Consider the following 16,886-nt stretch of genomic DNA (forward strand, 5'->3'; position numbering starts at 1 on the left):
CCTAGGTCATTCAAAGACGGTCCCCCAAGACACCACCTTCTATACAGGTACAAACAATCACTGCTGACGTGTGAGGTTGTCACCCTCTGATGTTGCCAGGCTACCACCAATCACCTTGTGCCTCACGATCTGAGATTAGACCATCTCCATCCATCATGTATCAACCTCAACCCTTTCCTAAACCTGAGTTAGTATCTGTGGGGAGTAAACATCTATCAGGTTGTTTATCTTAGATCCTTTTCCTGACCCTGAGTTGGTATTTATGGGCAGGGGGTATTATAGCCTTTTTCAATGAACTGTGTGTTTACAACTTATGATAAGACCCTAATTATCAGCTAGTCTAAGCCCTGGACCTATTATCAATTAGTTTCAGCCCTGTTCATGCCAAGGTCTGTGAGCAGGGGTGTGCTTTTGCTCACAGCTTAGCTCTGCTTTATGTTCACCGTGTTTTGTCCATTTTAAGCAAGGCCTCTGACCAGGCCTGTGTTTATGTCTCATGCCCTCATCTTACTACACCAAGAAAGCCAAAAAACAATAAAACCAAACTCTGAAAAAGTCAGATTATGTAAAATAGCAATCTGATGATTCCCTTTGCGTGATTTCAGGAAACAAACAGACATTTTAAAAATGTAGGCATTTTTTCACCCTTCACGTCATTAGTTTAAACATCCCAACACCTAACATCATTTTAAAAACTCATGGAGATTATAAAGCCATTTAGAGAGCTGGGGGTCTAGGGAATTAGTGGCTTGCAAGCACGAATTGGCCGTTCTTTATAAGATTCCTTAAACCTCTTCCCCTCAGTCTTGCAGGGTCATTGCTATTTTTAACGGATTCTAGCCGATTTTTCACAAAGTGCCCTCTTCTGTAACCATTATACATCTCAATAAAAGCACTATCATTAGATAACCTTGTTGACAGAGTCTGCAAAGGCAGGTGACGTGCCACGTCACGGGAACATGGGATACAATGCCTGACAGCAAAGTAACCTCTAAACAGCCTGCAGAGGTTACCCAGTGCCTGCCTTTGCTGCAGAACGTATGCCATTGTCAGAGGCCGGCGTCTTCAGGATGCAGGTCAGTCTCCTCTTCTTCCCCCATGTCTCTCCACCGCAAAGAGGGTTCCGTTTATTTGTCCTCTTTCCAGGGGGTGAACCCACATGATTTATTTCTAGAACCAGCATTCATTAGTAGCATCACTCAGGCAGTGATGGCCTAGCCTTTCTGAGCTAAAGGAATAGTTTTAATATTCTTGGGGCTCTTCTGCATGAGTGTGTTGATATTAATGCTTTCTCGTTAGAGACAATGCCTGTTTCTCTCACCGTACTGAAGAATGCTCTATATCATCTAGAAGCAAAATGCAGGACTATGTAGCACTTTAAAGACTAACAAGATGGTTTAGTACAGTGGTCCCCAATGCGGTGCCCGCGGGTGCCATGGCGCCCGCTGGGGCATTCGTGGGTGCCCGCTGACAACCTGGGCCAGACCCGCCCCTGGCGCATGGGAGGCGCCGGCCCCAGGTGCGCGACACGCACCGGCGCTGGGTGCGCGGCGCTCGGGCGGCCCCAGCCCCAGGGCACATGCAGGCGCTCAGGCGCGCGGTGCTCGAGCAGCGCCGGTGCCGGCCCCAGGCACGTGGCTCGGGCGGCAGCGCCGGCCCCGGGCCCACGGCACAAGGCGCTCGGGCGGCCCCAGCCCCGGCCCTAGGGCACACGCCGGCGCCGGGTGCAAGGGCATCCCAGTCCCCTGGCATGCCCCCGGACAAGCGGCCCCGCCCCCGGGCGCCCGGCGCGTAAGTGGCTCCCACCTCCTGGGCGCCCGGCGCGTGAATGGCCCCACCTCTGGGGCGCCCGGGAGCCTCTGAAGGTTGGGGACCACTGGTTTAGTAGATGATGAGCTTTTGTGGGCCAGACCCACTTCCTCAGATCAAATAGTGGAAGAAAATAGTCACAACCATATATACCAAAGGATACAATTAAAAAAAATGAACACATATGAAAAGTACAAATCACATTTCAGAACAGAAGGGCGATGCGGGGGGTTAGGGTCTGCTCTAATCCCACTGACAGAGACCAGAACCATCAGGATCTCTACCAAGCATTTATAAACCTCAACTACCCACCCAGAGAAATAAAAAAGCAAATTGAAAGAGCCAAACGAATACCTAGAAACCATCTACTTCAAGACAGACCCAAGAAAACCAACAATAGAACACCACTTGTCATCACCTACAACCCCCAACTTAAACCTGTCCAACACATTATCAATAAACTACAGCCTATACTGGAACAGGATACCATACTCCAAGAGGCTCTGGGAGACAGACCCATAGTCTCCTATAGACAACCACCTAACCTCAAGATGATTCTTACCAACAACCACAGGACATACCACACTAATACTAACCCTGGTACCTTCCCTTGCAACAAACCCCGTTGCCAGCTTTGTCCACATATTCATTCTGCTGATACCATTATTGGACCTAACCAAGTGAGTTATAAGATCAAGAACACATATTCCTGCGCATCCAGAAATATAATTTATGCTATCGTGTGCCGAAAGTGTCCGTCTGCTATGTACATTGGACAAACGTCTCAGACAGTTCGCCAAAGGATTAATGTCCACAAAACAGGTATCAGACAAGATCACAAAGAAAAAACTATTTCTTGCCATTTCAACCAGAAAGGACACTCTCTCAACGACTTAACCACCTGCATTCTGCTACAAAGACCTTTTACATCTGCACTTGAAAGGGAATCCTCTGACCTGTCATTCACGTTAAAATCCGACATTCTCCGGGGGGATTGAACAAAGATCCCAACTACCTTACCCATTACGAAGATAGCTTCCACAATTATCACCTCTAATACCATTAGCTCACAGACATCTAACTTTCCCCACCTCTAATATCATTAACTCACAGACACTTACCTTCCTTCCTCCCCCCCCTGTATCCCCCTTCTGTTCTGAAATGTGATTTGTCCTTTTCATATGTGTTCATTTTTTTTAATGGTATCCTTTGGTATATATGGTTGTGACTATTTTCTTCCACTATTTGATCTGAGGAAGTGGGTCTGGCCCACGAAAGCTCATCATCTAATAAACCATCTTGTTAGTCTTTAAAGTGCTACATAGTCCTGCATTTTGCTTCAGCTACACCAGACTAACACGGCTACATTTCTATTACTATATCATCTAGAAACCTACCAGAAAGTAGTGGATCCTTTGTATTACCAAGCAAGTCAGTTATCTTATATTTAAAGTGTTCTGATTAGATACATGTATGGCTCCTACTCCAAGAACAGTATTTTTAAATCACAGAAACTATGCTTGTAAAAAGTAACCAGCTGTGTTCTATCAATAGAAAACAAAACATCAAAGGATGATCCATATATTAGCTTTGAATAGGTGGAACAAAGAAAACAGCTAAGCTTGCGTAACAGGACATTACTGAATCAAAGCATCATCAGAACGGAAAATGTCTGCTTCTCACTTCTATGAACAGAGGTGGTTGATTGAAAAAAGGATTGTGAATCTATGAAAAAAAGATTATTTGCAGTGCTGTTTGCTGCCTACGTTATTCACACGTGGCCAAAGTCACCGGCTCCTGAGCAGACGGGCTTTCCACATGACTTGGGATGTGCCTACACAACAGGGCTTAGCTCGAAATAAGCTGCACAAATTGAGCTACGTCAATTGATAGCTTATTTTGAAGTTGGGAGCATCTACACAGCACTTGTTGCGAAATAGAGCGCTCTTCCTTTGACTTCTCTTACTCCTCATACAATGGGGAATACAGGAATCGGAGTAAGCAGTCCTCCAGCCTGACTGTATTTCGACGTTATTTCTAATAACTGCCAGCTGTGTAGACACGGACTAAGTTATTTTGGAATAACACTAGTTATTTTGAAATAATGTTGCTATGTAGATGTACCCTTCGTGAGGAAAGATTCAACCTACAACCTATCAGGGGGTAACTCCATAGCCCTTCCACCTCTATAGTCCCATCCTATGGTCTGAACTTAGAGACTGTAGCCTTTGGTGGTACAGTTCCAACCACTGGTTCTGATAAACATTAAGGCTATGTCTAGACTGGGCAGTTTTTCCGGAAAATCAGCCACTTTTCCAGAAAAACTTGCCATCTGTCTACACTGGCCACTTGAATTTCCGCAAAAGCACTGACGATCTCATGTAAGATTGTCAGTGTTTTTGCGGAAATACTATGCTGCTCCCGTTCAGGCAAAAGCCCTTTTGCGCAAAATTTTTGCGCAAAAGGGCCAGTGTAGACAGCTGAGATTTGTTTTGCGCAAAAGCGCGTCTAGATTGGCCACGGTCGCTTTTCTGCAAAAAATGGTTTTGCGGAAAAGCGTCCTGCCAATCTAGACGTTCTTTTCCGAAAATGCTTTTAACGGAAAACTTTTCTGTTAAAAGCATTTCCGGAAAATCATGCCAGTCTAGACGTAGCCCTTAGGTCTGAGTGTTTTCTGTAACATCAGCCCTGTTCTTGCCAGCTTTTGTGAGCAAGGCCTGCCTCTTGCTCACAGCTTCACTTTGTTTTATATTAGCAAAGTTTTCACTGTTGTTGGGTAGGCCTCAGGCCTCAGACCCGGCTTGGGATACATGGGCCTATGTGTCAGGCCCCCATTTTACTGCACCGTTGCCTGTTATGGAGCAGTACTCACAGATAACATGCTTTAATGATGGCTCCATTAGCCTTAGGACACCCAGTGGGCAAGGCAGCTAGAATTAGGTCTCTGCAGAATGCAGCCAGGGTTCAAAATGACTCTTCAGGTCCATTATCAAGAACATCACGATCAGGGGAGCTCTCTGGCTCTGCTAGTTACTTCTTCTGAGAACGATAGTGCTGCTGGGGGATTGTTGAGATGTTGGGGGAGGAGATTCCTTGAGGGTCACTTTCCTTTAGTATTTCCCTCCGTTTCATGCACACCCAACACCATTAAAAGAAACTCGAAAATAATCAGTACATCCTGATGGAAACTCCCCCCTCCCCCTCCCCCCCACACACACACATATTGTTGTGGATGGAAACAGGATTTTCAGTGAAACACCAATCATTTTTAACAAAAGCAGGAAATGTGATGCCAAAAATTCCATTTCCCTGAAAAGCCATTTTCTACTGGGTGGGGAAGTTCTCAAAGAAAAATTTCAATCAATTATATTTTTAAATCAAGATTGGATTCATGAGCCAATCCCTGGCCCTAGATCACAACCTAAACAACCCCTCCTTTACCCCAGTCCCCTCCCTCAGGTCATAACCCCCTCTTTTACCAAATCCCTCCAAGACCCCACACCCTCTCCTGCACCCCAATCTCTTACCCCAAGTTCCCTTCTGCACCAACCTCCATGCCAGGCCCCACACCCCCTCCATTAATATCACAGAAGAGTGTGGCCCTCAACCACTTTCCAACTTCTTGGAGTTGCCCCCATCAAAAATTATTGCCCACCCCGATCTAGTCAGAAAGCTCATACCTTGAGCGGGCTTGTATTCTCATATGACAGCCAGCCAGACATAACAGCCCCTGACAATCGACAGCGGAGGAAGAGATGACAGAAAATGTGGAAACACTGTTTGCAGCAATTCATAACATGTGTGCGTGTTTCATAAATGTTATGATCAGAGGGATCCATCTCGTCAGAGTTCCTCCAGGGCCCAAGCAGAGAATTAATCCCATGGTGGGGTTATGTTTTCAAAATGAGTTGGAGTTATTGCGTTTAGAAGGAGCAAAATATTCCACACCGGAATGAGATTCTCGGGATTTGAGATTTGATTTTTCCAGTGGTTTGGCTGGTGCAGACAGTAAAAACGACAATGGGTGTGAGACTGATTTGGTTTGTTTATAGCTCTTCCTTCCCATTTTCCCCTGGCCGCCAAGGCGCCATTTTAGGAGAGCGAGGGGCGGGGAGAAGCAGCAGCGTGCATACTGGGACATAGCTTGCTTTTCTTCCTGTTCCCTGGACTGTCAGGGAGCGAGGGGAAAGTACAGTAGACTTCCGATAATCCGGAACCTATGGGACCTAGGTGGTGCCGGATTATCAGATATGCCGGACTATCAGGAGGTACTATAAGCTGGTTATATATATACTGTATACATTATATACTGTATATAAAGTGATCTTAACCCTTTATATTGTACATACTGTATGTAGTATACTGTAATGTTTTAGTTTAAGCCTTTTTTACCCTTTTTGCTCAGTTCAGCTGCTGCCACTGTTACCTTGTGACTCATTTTTTGCCGAAGCTCACTCACTAGGCTCTTGCCATTTTGATGCCGGACTATCAGGAGTGCCGGACTATTGGATGCCGGACTATTGGAGTTTTACTGTACTTGGATTCCTGGCTGGTGAAGGGAGGGGGCAGAGGAGTAATTCACAGAATCCAAGTACTTTCCTCTCGCTCCCTTATTGTCTGGGAACGGGAAGAAAAGCAAGCCACATCCTGGGACGTCCAGCTGCTGACCCCCTCTCTCCGGTCTCCCAAAAGGGCACCCTTGCTGGCTGCCCTCGCTTAGCCTTAATTCTGATACTCACTGCTGGGAAATGATGTTGCTTTTCATTGGTTATCTACTTTCAGATTGTACCGCAGAGAGCTTGAGATGATGATTCAATTTGTACCCCAATAAAAGAACGGCGCTTCGCAAATGATGCTATTGTCTACATGTGCTCTGGCTCACTATAAATATAGACATTCTGTAATTATCATTAGAATATTTGTTTAAATTGAAAGGTGGAGGAATGGCAGTTATCTATTAATGTAGCATCTCTGTCATTCCTCTAGAGGAAACTGGCACATCAGCCCCTATTTTAGGTATCGGTCCCCGCCCCTCTTAGCTTCCTTCTTTCCTTCCTTCCTCACATTTCCATCGCTGTAAATAACTCGCCAGGCCAGAATGTCTTCAGCATATTAAACACACTGGCCGCCGTCTTGCATGCCTGTCTTACAGAGGAAATCTGGCTGCATGTTAGCACTTTTGTTTAATATCACTCCAGAATTGTTTCAATGTCACTTTATTTCTTATCCATGTCCCGGTTATAATACATTTTAGACCAAGCCTCGGAGCTAAACAGCCTAGTTGTGTGTGGCGGGGTGGGGGGGGGGGAGGGGGAAGCAAGGGCGGGTATTTATGGGGGTCACAGTCTGATCCAAAATTTGGGCCAAATCTTCAGTTGACCTAAACAAGCAGCGCTCAGTTGAAATCAATGCAGGTATGTTGATTTGTACTAGCTGAACGGGTTATGATATCCTCTTTTTAGCTCCATAGAGGACTGAAGCAAGACTAGATTTTTATGCTTCCACTGCCGCTCCCAACATTTTTGGGTAGGAGAGGAATTAAGACCAGCTTTTTTCTGTTTCTGAAGCACTCGTTGTGTTGATAGAGTGGTCTCCCCAGGATCAGGGTGAGGGTTAATGATGGACAAACCTGCAAAAATGTAGAGTTGGGGTCCAGATGCTGATGCAAAGCTTATCCTAAATATAGTTGCACAAGAAATGGTTTTCCCATCCTTCAAACACTGTTGGGGTATCAAAACATTTCCCACCCCCAAATCAAAACCAAATTTCAAAACATTTTTGTGGAACTAGAAATGCAAAAATTCAGTTCAGGCCAACTGAAAAATGTCTTTTGGATAATTTTAAAATCAAGCATTTTGAATGACAGCTCTGAATATTATTTTTGCTCTAATGAGCTTCAATTTCTAAGCAAAAAAAAATGGTTGAAAAATCCAATTTTTTTTTCCATTGGGAAAGTGTCCAAACATGTTATTTCAGCCATTTCAAAAGAATATCTCCAACTTTTTGGAGGTACAAGAATTTTGTCAAAACCAATCCTGCGCCATGAAAAATGTAAATTTCAGTGAATCAGCATTTGAAAATGGAAACATGTTTGGGCTCAGATCCAAACCTGGTGTCTGGATACTAGTTTGGAAAACTCAAGGTAACTTTCTCCTCTGTCTGTTCCCAATTGGAAGCAAAATCTTTCTTGTTGAATTTTGGAGGCTCTATTCAGGAGTGCAAATGTGAACAAATGAGAGACATTCTCTGAACACCACTGATCAATACCAAAATGTAGAGTATCATACTGAAACACGGGCTCTTCTGTGATTTGAAGTGGAAGAGCACCAGGGTTAGACAGTGAGGCTATGTCTAGACTGGCATGATTTTCCAGAAATGCTTTTAACGGAAAACTTTTCCGTTAAAAGCATTTTCGGAACAGAGCGTCTAGATTGGCACAGACACTTTTCCACAAAAGCACTTTTTGCAGAAAAGCGTCCGTGCCAATCTAGACACACTTTTCCACAAAAAAGCCCCGATCACTATTTTCACGATTGGGGCTCTTTTGCGGAAAACAAATCTGAGCTGTCTACACTGACCCTTTTGCGCAAAAGCTTTGCGCAAAAGGGACTTTTGCCTGAACAGGAGCAGAATAGTATTTCCGCAAGAAGCACTGATTTCTTACAGTAGGAAGTCAGTGCTTTTGCGGAAATTCAAGCGGCCAGTGTAGACAGCTGGCAAGTTTTTCCAGAAAAGCAGCTGATTTTCCAGAAAAACTGGCCAGTCTAGACACAGCCTGAGATTTCTCAGCTAGAGAATTAGGTTTGATACCAGGGTCTCCCTTATCTTCATCTTAGGGGAGGATTCCAGAGTCTGTACCGATAATTTCTCTAAATCGGACCCATTACTAAGTAAAGCCGTGTGTCCGCTTGTAATACATGCCCATTTGTGAATGGAGCTAAGCTTCTTTTTAGAGGACTTAGTGGTATATAAATGTCATAGATTAACGAGTGAAAGCATAACTGGCACCACATTTAGTTTTGAGAAAAAAAGGTTGAGGCGGGACTGATAAGAGTCTTGAAAATACGCCAATGGCTGTTCTATAGAGGATGGGGTTCAACAGTTCTCCATATCCTCTGAAGATAGGACAATAAGTAATGGGCTTAGACAAAAGCAAGGGAGATTTAGGTTAGATATTTGGAAAGCTTCCCAATGCTAAGGATAGTTCAGCTTTGGAATAGGTGTCCGACTGAGGTTGTGGACTTCCCATCACTAGAATTTTTTTAAGAACAGGTTTGACAAGTGCCTGTCAGGGGTGGCCTAGGTTTACCCGGTCCTGCCTCAGCACAGAAGTCTAGGTTGGATGGTTTCTCGCACTCTCTCAGCCCTACAAATGTTAAAATGTTGTGGCGCCACACGGTACCCTCACTGAGATCTGACCCAGGATTTCTTCAGTGAGAAACAAATAATCGAATGCATTCTTCTTTGGAGTAAAAATGTGTCATCTAAGCCATCATAGTCTATGTCTTCCTCATGAAGAGGCTGATTCTGCCACACTTAAGGTATGTCTACACTGCACAGTTATTTTGGAATAAGCTATTCCAGAATAGTTATCCCGAAATAGCTTATTTCGAAATAGCACGTCTACACTGCAAGGAAGCCTCTAAATTAGTCTGAGGCAGGCTTCCCTAATGTAAATGTGCTATCTTGATTTAGAACCCCAAGAGGGGTAACTTAGAATGGCTCCAGTGAGGAGCTATTTCGAAATAGCAGAAGTGGAGCATCTACATCCGCCTTATTTCGAAATAGCTTTTCTGAATAGGAATTGTTCTTCTTAGAATGAGGTTCACAGAAGTCAGAATTAGCCTTCCATTCTTTCTGAAATTATTTCACAATAATGGAATTGCTGTGTAGATGCTTGCATAGTTATTTCAGAATAACGGCCGTTCTTTCGAAAAAACTTTGCTGTGTAGACACACACTCACACTGAGTTTGTACCTTATTCTGTGAGCAGTTCTATTGCTTTCAATGTGAGTAAAAAAAAAAAAAAAGCCACAGAATTGTACCCAACTTAGACCAGGGTTTCAGAGCCGAAATTTGAGACAGACACCAGACACTTGTAAATTTCATTTTAGTGCCTAAACATGGAGTTAGGGGCCTAAGATTGGACACTGGAGTTTGCAAGTGTAGACCCAGCGGTTTACATGGAAGGGTCATGGTATCACAAGTCCCTAAGATAACTAAGCAGAGGTGGCAGGACGAGGTACTTGCGGACGTTGTTCTCAATGAGCTCGTGCTCTGTTGGGCTATAGATCACCGTTCTATTGCTATGCTTTTCAGCTAGCCTGCAGTGCATCTTTATGTTTACTCAGGAAATCAGATATACTACCAAGCTGCAGCATCTCAAGGCTAAGGAAGATAGATAAGATTCAGAAAAAAGCCTCCGTCACTCACACATCTGCCCTGCCTATTGCACTTTGGTTAGCATGGTGCATTGATCATATGTCTAATAGAGTTCTTTCTTAAAAAAATAAACACACAGGGAGAGGTTATTAGACGGCACAAGGGTGTAAATAAAATATACATCTGGCTCCTAGAGCAGATTTAGCATTGGGAGGGTGAATCTAATTTGGAGGATATCATGAATTTCAGTTAATCTGAAACTTTCTGCCTGAGGCCAAAAATATTTAATGGGTCAGGGATAACTGTCCTTATCATTTTGCATCTCGATGCTACTTTTACACAAGAGCATTTGTTTCACTTTGATCATTGATTTGTCCTGACAAGCATTTAAATAACCGCTCGAATTATCCTCCAGAACTAGCACTTAATCCGCTTCTAAAAATAGTTGGTGAGTGGGATTGAGCGAGGGTGGGAGGAGATGGCACACTCGCTAAATCTGTCCCTTCCTGCTTTGGCAGAAAGAGGAGGAGTTTTATACACCAGGTGATCGATTGTGCTCCCACTGCTTCAGGAGAAATCAATTTCTTGTGAGCGTGGGCCCACATTTTCAAAAATTGGTGCCTGAACTTAAGCTCCAAAGTGCATATTAAGTGACCTAAACAAGTGATGTGATTCGGAGTCTAATATTAACCACCCACTTTTTGAAAGCCTTCCCCTGCAGTCTCTTCAATGAGCCTAGCAGGGATTTGTGTCAAAGAGGAAGTGGTGAAAGTTTAGCATACACAGTAGGGGGTGAGTGTATCTTAGGATTCACATGTACCAAATTGGTGGTTTTTTTGACTGTGTGTTAAATATCTGACATAAAAAACCAAACAATAGGTACTTAAGAACAATTTGCAACTTCTCTGTCAGCTTCATGTAGCAGGGAGATTCTAAGAGTATGTCTAGACTGCACACCTCTGTCGGCAGAGGGATGCAGATTAGGGAGGTCGACACTGCAAATGAGGCAGGGATTTAAATATCCCACGCCTAATTTGCATTAAAAAGGCCGCCACATTTTGCCGACTCGGCACTTTGTCGGCAAAAAGCAGCAGTCTAGAGGGGGATCTGTCAAGAAAGAAAGCCTTTTTTGACAGATCCCTTATGTCTCCTGCAAGGAGGTGTACAGGATCTGTTGAAAAACGTTTTTTTTCTCAACAGACCCCCCCTCTGGACTGCCGCTTTTTGCCGCCAAAGAGCTGAGTTCACAAAATGTGGCGACCATTTTTATGCAAATTAGGCATGGGATATTTACATCCCTGCCTCGTTTGCAATGTCGACCTCCCTAATCTGCATCCCTCTGCCGACAGAGGGATGCAGTCTAGACATACCCTAACTGACTATTTCTTTCCCTTTTTTCTTCTCTCCATCCCATCCCTTGGGGTACGTCTACACTACAGCGCTAGTTCGAACTAACTTAGTTCGAATTAGTTAATTCGAACTAAGCTAGTTCGAACTAACGCATCTAGAACTAAAAACTAGTTCGAACTAGCGTTTTGCTAGTTCGAACTAGTAAGTCCACATTGAGTGGACTCTGAACAGGGCTTAATGATGGCCGGAAGCAGTGCCGGCAGGGCATAAAAGGAGGACTTAGAGCATGGAGATACTGTCTCAGGCTAGCCGAGGGCTGCGCTTAAAGGGTCCCGACCCCCACCCCGGACACACAGTTCTAAGGGGTGCCCCGCTTGCAAAGAAGTTCTGGCTTGGAGTGCCCTGAGTGCCCACACTGGGCACATCACACCACTCGGCCATCAGCCCGGCTGCACTTGCCGCAGGCTGCCATCTGGGGAGAGGGAGTAATTGGGGGGCTGCAGGAGAGCTTCCACCCCCAGAAGCCCGCAGAGCCAGCCCAGTCCTCCCCATCGGGGGCTCGTACCCCATTCCTCCCTCACCTCCTTCCACTTGCCCTTCCCTAGCCCCCCTTCTTATTGATGTACAAAATAAAGATAACGTTTCTTCCAACATTGACTCTGTCTTTATTGAAAAAAACTGGGGGAGACTGGGAAAAGGAGGTGGGAGAGGGGAAGAGAAAGGCTGGGAGAGGGGAGGGCAACTAACATGATCAGGGGTTGGGAACAGGTCCCAGATGAAGAGAGGCTACAGAGACTGGGACTGTTCAGCTTAGAAAAGAGGAGACGGAGGGGGGACAGGATAGAGGTCTCTAAAAGCAGGGGTTGGGTGGAGAGGGTGCATTCAGAAAAGTTCTTCATGAGTTCCCATAAAGAAGGACTAGAGGACACCAAAGGAAAGGAATGGGTAGCAGGCTTCAAACTAGTAAGAGAAAGTTGTTCTTGACAAAGCAAATAGTTAACCTGTGGAACTCCTTGCTGCAGGAGGCTGTGAAGGCTAGAACTAGAACAGAGTTTAAAGAGAAGTGAGATAAAGTGATGGAGGTTGGGTCCATGGAGTCCTATTAGCCAGAGGGTAGGAGTGGTGTCCCTGCCCAAAGTTTGTGGAAGGCTGGAGAGGGATGGCACGAGACAAATGGCTTGGTCATTGTCTTCGGTCCATCCCCTCCAGGGTCCCTAGGGTTGGCCGCTGTTGGCAGACAGGCTACTGGGCTAGATGGACCTTTGGTCTGACCCAGGACGGCCATTGTAAGCTCAGGGCTCAGGGTCGGGGGTCTCAGTGGACCCCCTTGATTTTCATGCACACCTGCTCCTGGGTGGCCAGGCTGGCAGCTCTCCTGCCCTAGACGGCCACTTTCCTGTGCCTAGTGCGGAGATCGTGGACGAGGTCCACGATGTCCGCACTAGCCCAGGAAGGTGCCCGCCTCTTGCGGTCCAGGGCAAGCTCCCGGGAGCCGCCAGCCTGGTCCCGGCAAGAGGGGGTGGGCTGGGAGGCATCGGGTGGGTGGCTCTGTGCCGTGCCAGGTGCAGGGTCTGCTAGCTGGGTGCTGGCAGGCTTGCACCTGGCACGGGCACCGTAGCCAGCCCGTGCCCCTTTAAGGGGTCCGGGGCCGGGAGGGGGGCATAGAGTTTCCCTGGTGTTGGCCAGAGTGGCCACCAGGGAAACCTGGGGAGGGCTAGCCTCCCACTAGTTCGAACTAAAGGGCTACACAGCCCTTAGTTCGAACTAGCTAGTTCGAACTAGGCGTTAGTCCTCGTAAAATGAGGTTTTCCTAGTTCGAACTAAGCGCTCCGCTAGTTCGATTCAAATTCGAACTAGCGGAGCGCTAGTGTAGCGCATAGGAAAGTTAGTTCGAACTAACGTCCGTTAGTTCGAACTAACTTTCTAGTGTAGACATACCCTTATTTATTTTGAAACTTGACCTTTAATAACTCCAGTCATCATAGAACATAGAATCATAGAGCTGGAAGAGCCCTCAGAAGGTCATCAAGTCCAGCCCCCTGCTCTAGGCAGGACCAATCCCAACAAAAAGAAGTGGGCTGTGCCCACGAAAGCTCATGATGCCATCGACATGTTTTGTTAGTCTTTAAGGTACTGCAAGACTGTTGTTTTTTATGTTTTTGTATGTGTATGAGACAATGTCTCTGAGGTCTGATCCAAGTCAACCGCAAAGCTTGAATTCACCTCCATGGGAGTTTGAGTGAGAGAGAGCCCAGTGTACTTCCAGAACCGCTACAACACTCAATTCGGGACAAATCTGGCCAGTTCTGCATAAGTAGATATTAATTCACCATAAGTAGACTAAGCATAACAGACCTTTATTGTTTCAAAGGGACAAATACCTACAGGGTTACACTAGCTAGTAGTGGATGGTTAACCTTCACACCGTCCAAGGTTTGGCCTGCTATGAATGAGCACCCAAAAGCTCGAATACTTATCCAAAGGAGCTGACCATTGTGGGGCTATTCCTAAACTCCATGGAAGCCAACAGCAAATTTGTCAATGGCTCCTCTGAGAGAAGGCACATGCCCCGCTAGCCTGAAGAGACACTGAATTTGATGGCTGCCACACGCAGACAGTTGAGTGGGCTTGTCCCACAGATGCATTTACATTAGCTTTCTTTTTAGGAGTCAGTCCTTCTCCATTCTCCACGCCACGCCCAGACTAGGAAGGAGTGTGTGAAAATGGAAGGGGAGGAAAAAAGAATGAGGAAAGAGAGGAAGTGGTCAGATTTTCCCAAACATCAGAAAAGTTTCAGTTATCGGTTAGTTTGGGATGTAAAAATGGTTCCCACTATCTCTGATCGCAACACATAAACTTTGGTCAAAAGGTGACTATAGCCCTGCTAATCTGTTTTACTTTCTGAATAATTATATTGCCAGCAAAATTCAAGCATGTGGTATATCTAGCCTAGGAAACAAGAAGTGATGTGCCCAGCTATAGAGATGTGCTGGCTAAGAGAAGACTAAAAATTGTAAATAAGCTGAAGTAGAAAAACGTGCAAAGGAGAACTGTGGAGCTAGCAAGACAGGCACAGCTTCTTATTCATTCCCACTGCCTTTAACTGAATTACAAGGTCATGCAGGCATGCTGCACCAGTAATAAATAACAATGACACTAACAGATAATGAAAATAATCTGGTTTCAACAGATATTACCAGGAGCTGGCAAAAAATGTCAGATCTTTGCGACCAAATATATGGTTCTTCAAGTACCCGTGCAAACATGAATTATTACATAAGAACTGCCACACTGGCCCAGGATGCAGTCTCTGAGGCTATGTCTACATGGCAATGCCATTTCAGGATACCCAGTATTCCAGAATAGCTACCCCGTGTCTTCACAGCAAGTCCTTACTTCCGACATCTCTGCAAACCACGAGGAGTAAGGGATATTTCGGAATAGTGTTTTATTTCTAAACTTGCTGCTGTTTAGACAGCGCCAAATGATGAAATAAACTATTTTGAAATAGCATCGAAATAAGATACGCAATTTGCATCACTCAAATTGTGCATCTTATTTCGAGTTACGGTGCTGTGTAGATACAACCGGAGAGTGCTGGTTGACACTAAGACTTTATTTTGAAATAACTCCTATTAGGTTGAATTTATAAGCAGAGTGTCCACACTACCAAGCCCATTATTTCACAATAACAACTCCCCAGAGTAATTCGAACTAATGACTCCCCAGTGCTTCCTGGGGCTCTAAGTCCAAGGTGGCCTGTCCACAGAAACAGAGCCTGCCTCAGACTAATTTCAAGTCTCCCCTGTAGTGTGGATGTGCTATTTCGATTTGTTAAATCGGGAGTTATTAAGTCGAATGTAGTAATTTCAGAATAGTTTCCTAGGGTGTGTCTAGACTACAGGGTTTTGTCGACAGAAGTGGCCTTTTGTCAACAAAACTATACATGCATCTACACTACCACCGAGTTCTGTCGACATAACGTCGACAGAACTTGGCAGCTTTGTCGATGGTGGTAAACCTCATTCTATGAGGAATAACGCCTTTTGTCGACAGAGTTCTACACTGTCCTTTGCGTTTACACTCTCATGTCGACAAAGCAGCTTGCTTTGTTGCCAGAACTGGATGTAGTCTAGACGCTCTTTGTTGACAGAAGCTTTGTCGACAGTATCTGTCGACAAAAGCCTGTAGTCTAGATATACCCCTAGTGTAGACATGGCCAGAGTAGCCAGTGCCAGAGACTTCAGAGGGAATCTGCAGAACAGGGCAATTATTGAATGATCCATCCTCCCCAATCCAGGGCCAACTTCTGGCAGTTGGAGCATAGCGTTAAATCCCAACCACCTTGGCCAATAGCCTTTGATGGAGCCCTCAATAATTCTTTGTGCACCCGCGTATATTTCTGGCCCCTACGAACCATCCGCTGGCACCAGGTTCCCCAGGTTGTATGTTGTGAGAAGCACTTCACCCTTTTGGACCCAAATTAAATTAATTTTCAGAGGCCTTGGCCAGCGTTACAGACAATAAATCCAAAGTAATGGGCTGGTCGAGATAATGTGCAGTGGGCTTGACTCGATCAATAGCTCCTGGTCCACCAGCAGGAGTGAACTGGTGCATAGATGACCTTTCCTTTAATGACTTTGAGTGATTCAGCTGAGACCATTCTCCAGGGGACACAAAGGCCAGTGAACAGACTGCTAGTGACTAGCATACGTTTCGAACGGCGGGGGACTGATTGCAGCTGTGCACCTTTGGGTTTTAAAGAGGGGATCCCCAGAACTGATTGGACGATGGTGGTGGTGAAGAGACAGCAGCTGATGTTCTGGGAAGCTGCCTTCAGAATTTTTCTGGTTTTTCTGAGGGCCTGCAGCAGCAGCCACAGTTTCTGGTAGGAGGGCCAGCTCTGTTAGGGTATGTCTACACTTTATTCCTCCTTTGAAGGAGGAATGCAAATGTAGACATCTGAAATTGCAAATGAAGCGGGGATTTAAATATCCCACGCTTCATTTGCATAGTCGCAGACTGGCGCTATTGCGAGAAAGAACACGGGGTTATTTGAGAGAAAACCCTTCCCTCGACGTAAGTCTTACTCCTCAAAAAATGAGGAGTAAGGGTTTTCTCTTGAAATAATCCCGCGGGGACTGAGTTTGATGTCCCGAAATAGCGCTATTGCGGAAAAGCGGCAGTCCGCAATTATGCAGATGAAGTGCAGGCTATTTAAATCCCTGCTTCATTTGCAATTTGCGATGTCTACATCTGCATCCCTCTGTCGAAGGAGGAATCAAGTGCAGACATCTCTTAGAGACAAGGAGAGGGTGGTCGAGCTCGTGTCAACCACACTCCAG

This window comes from Pelodiscus sinensis, chromosome 11 (genome assembly GCF_049634645.1).
Source record: "Pelodiscus sinensis isolate JC-2024 chromosome 11, ASM4963464v1, whole genome shotgun sequence".
Lineage (NCBI taxonomy): Eukaryota > Metazoa > Chordata > Testudines > Trionychidae > Pelodiscus > Pelodiscus sinensis.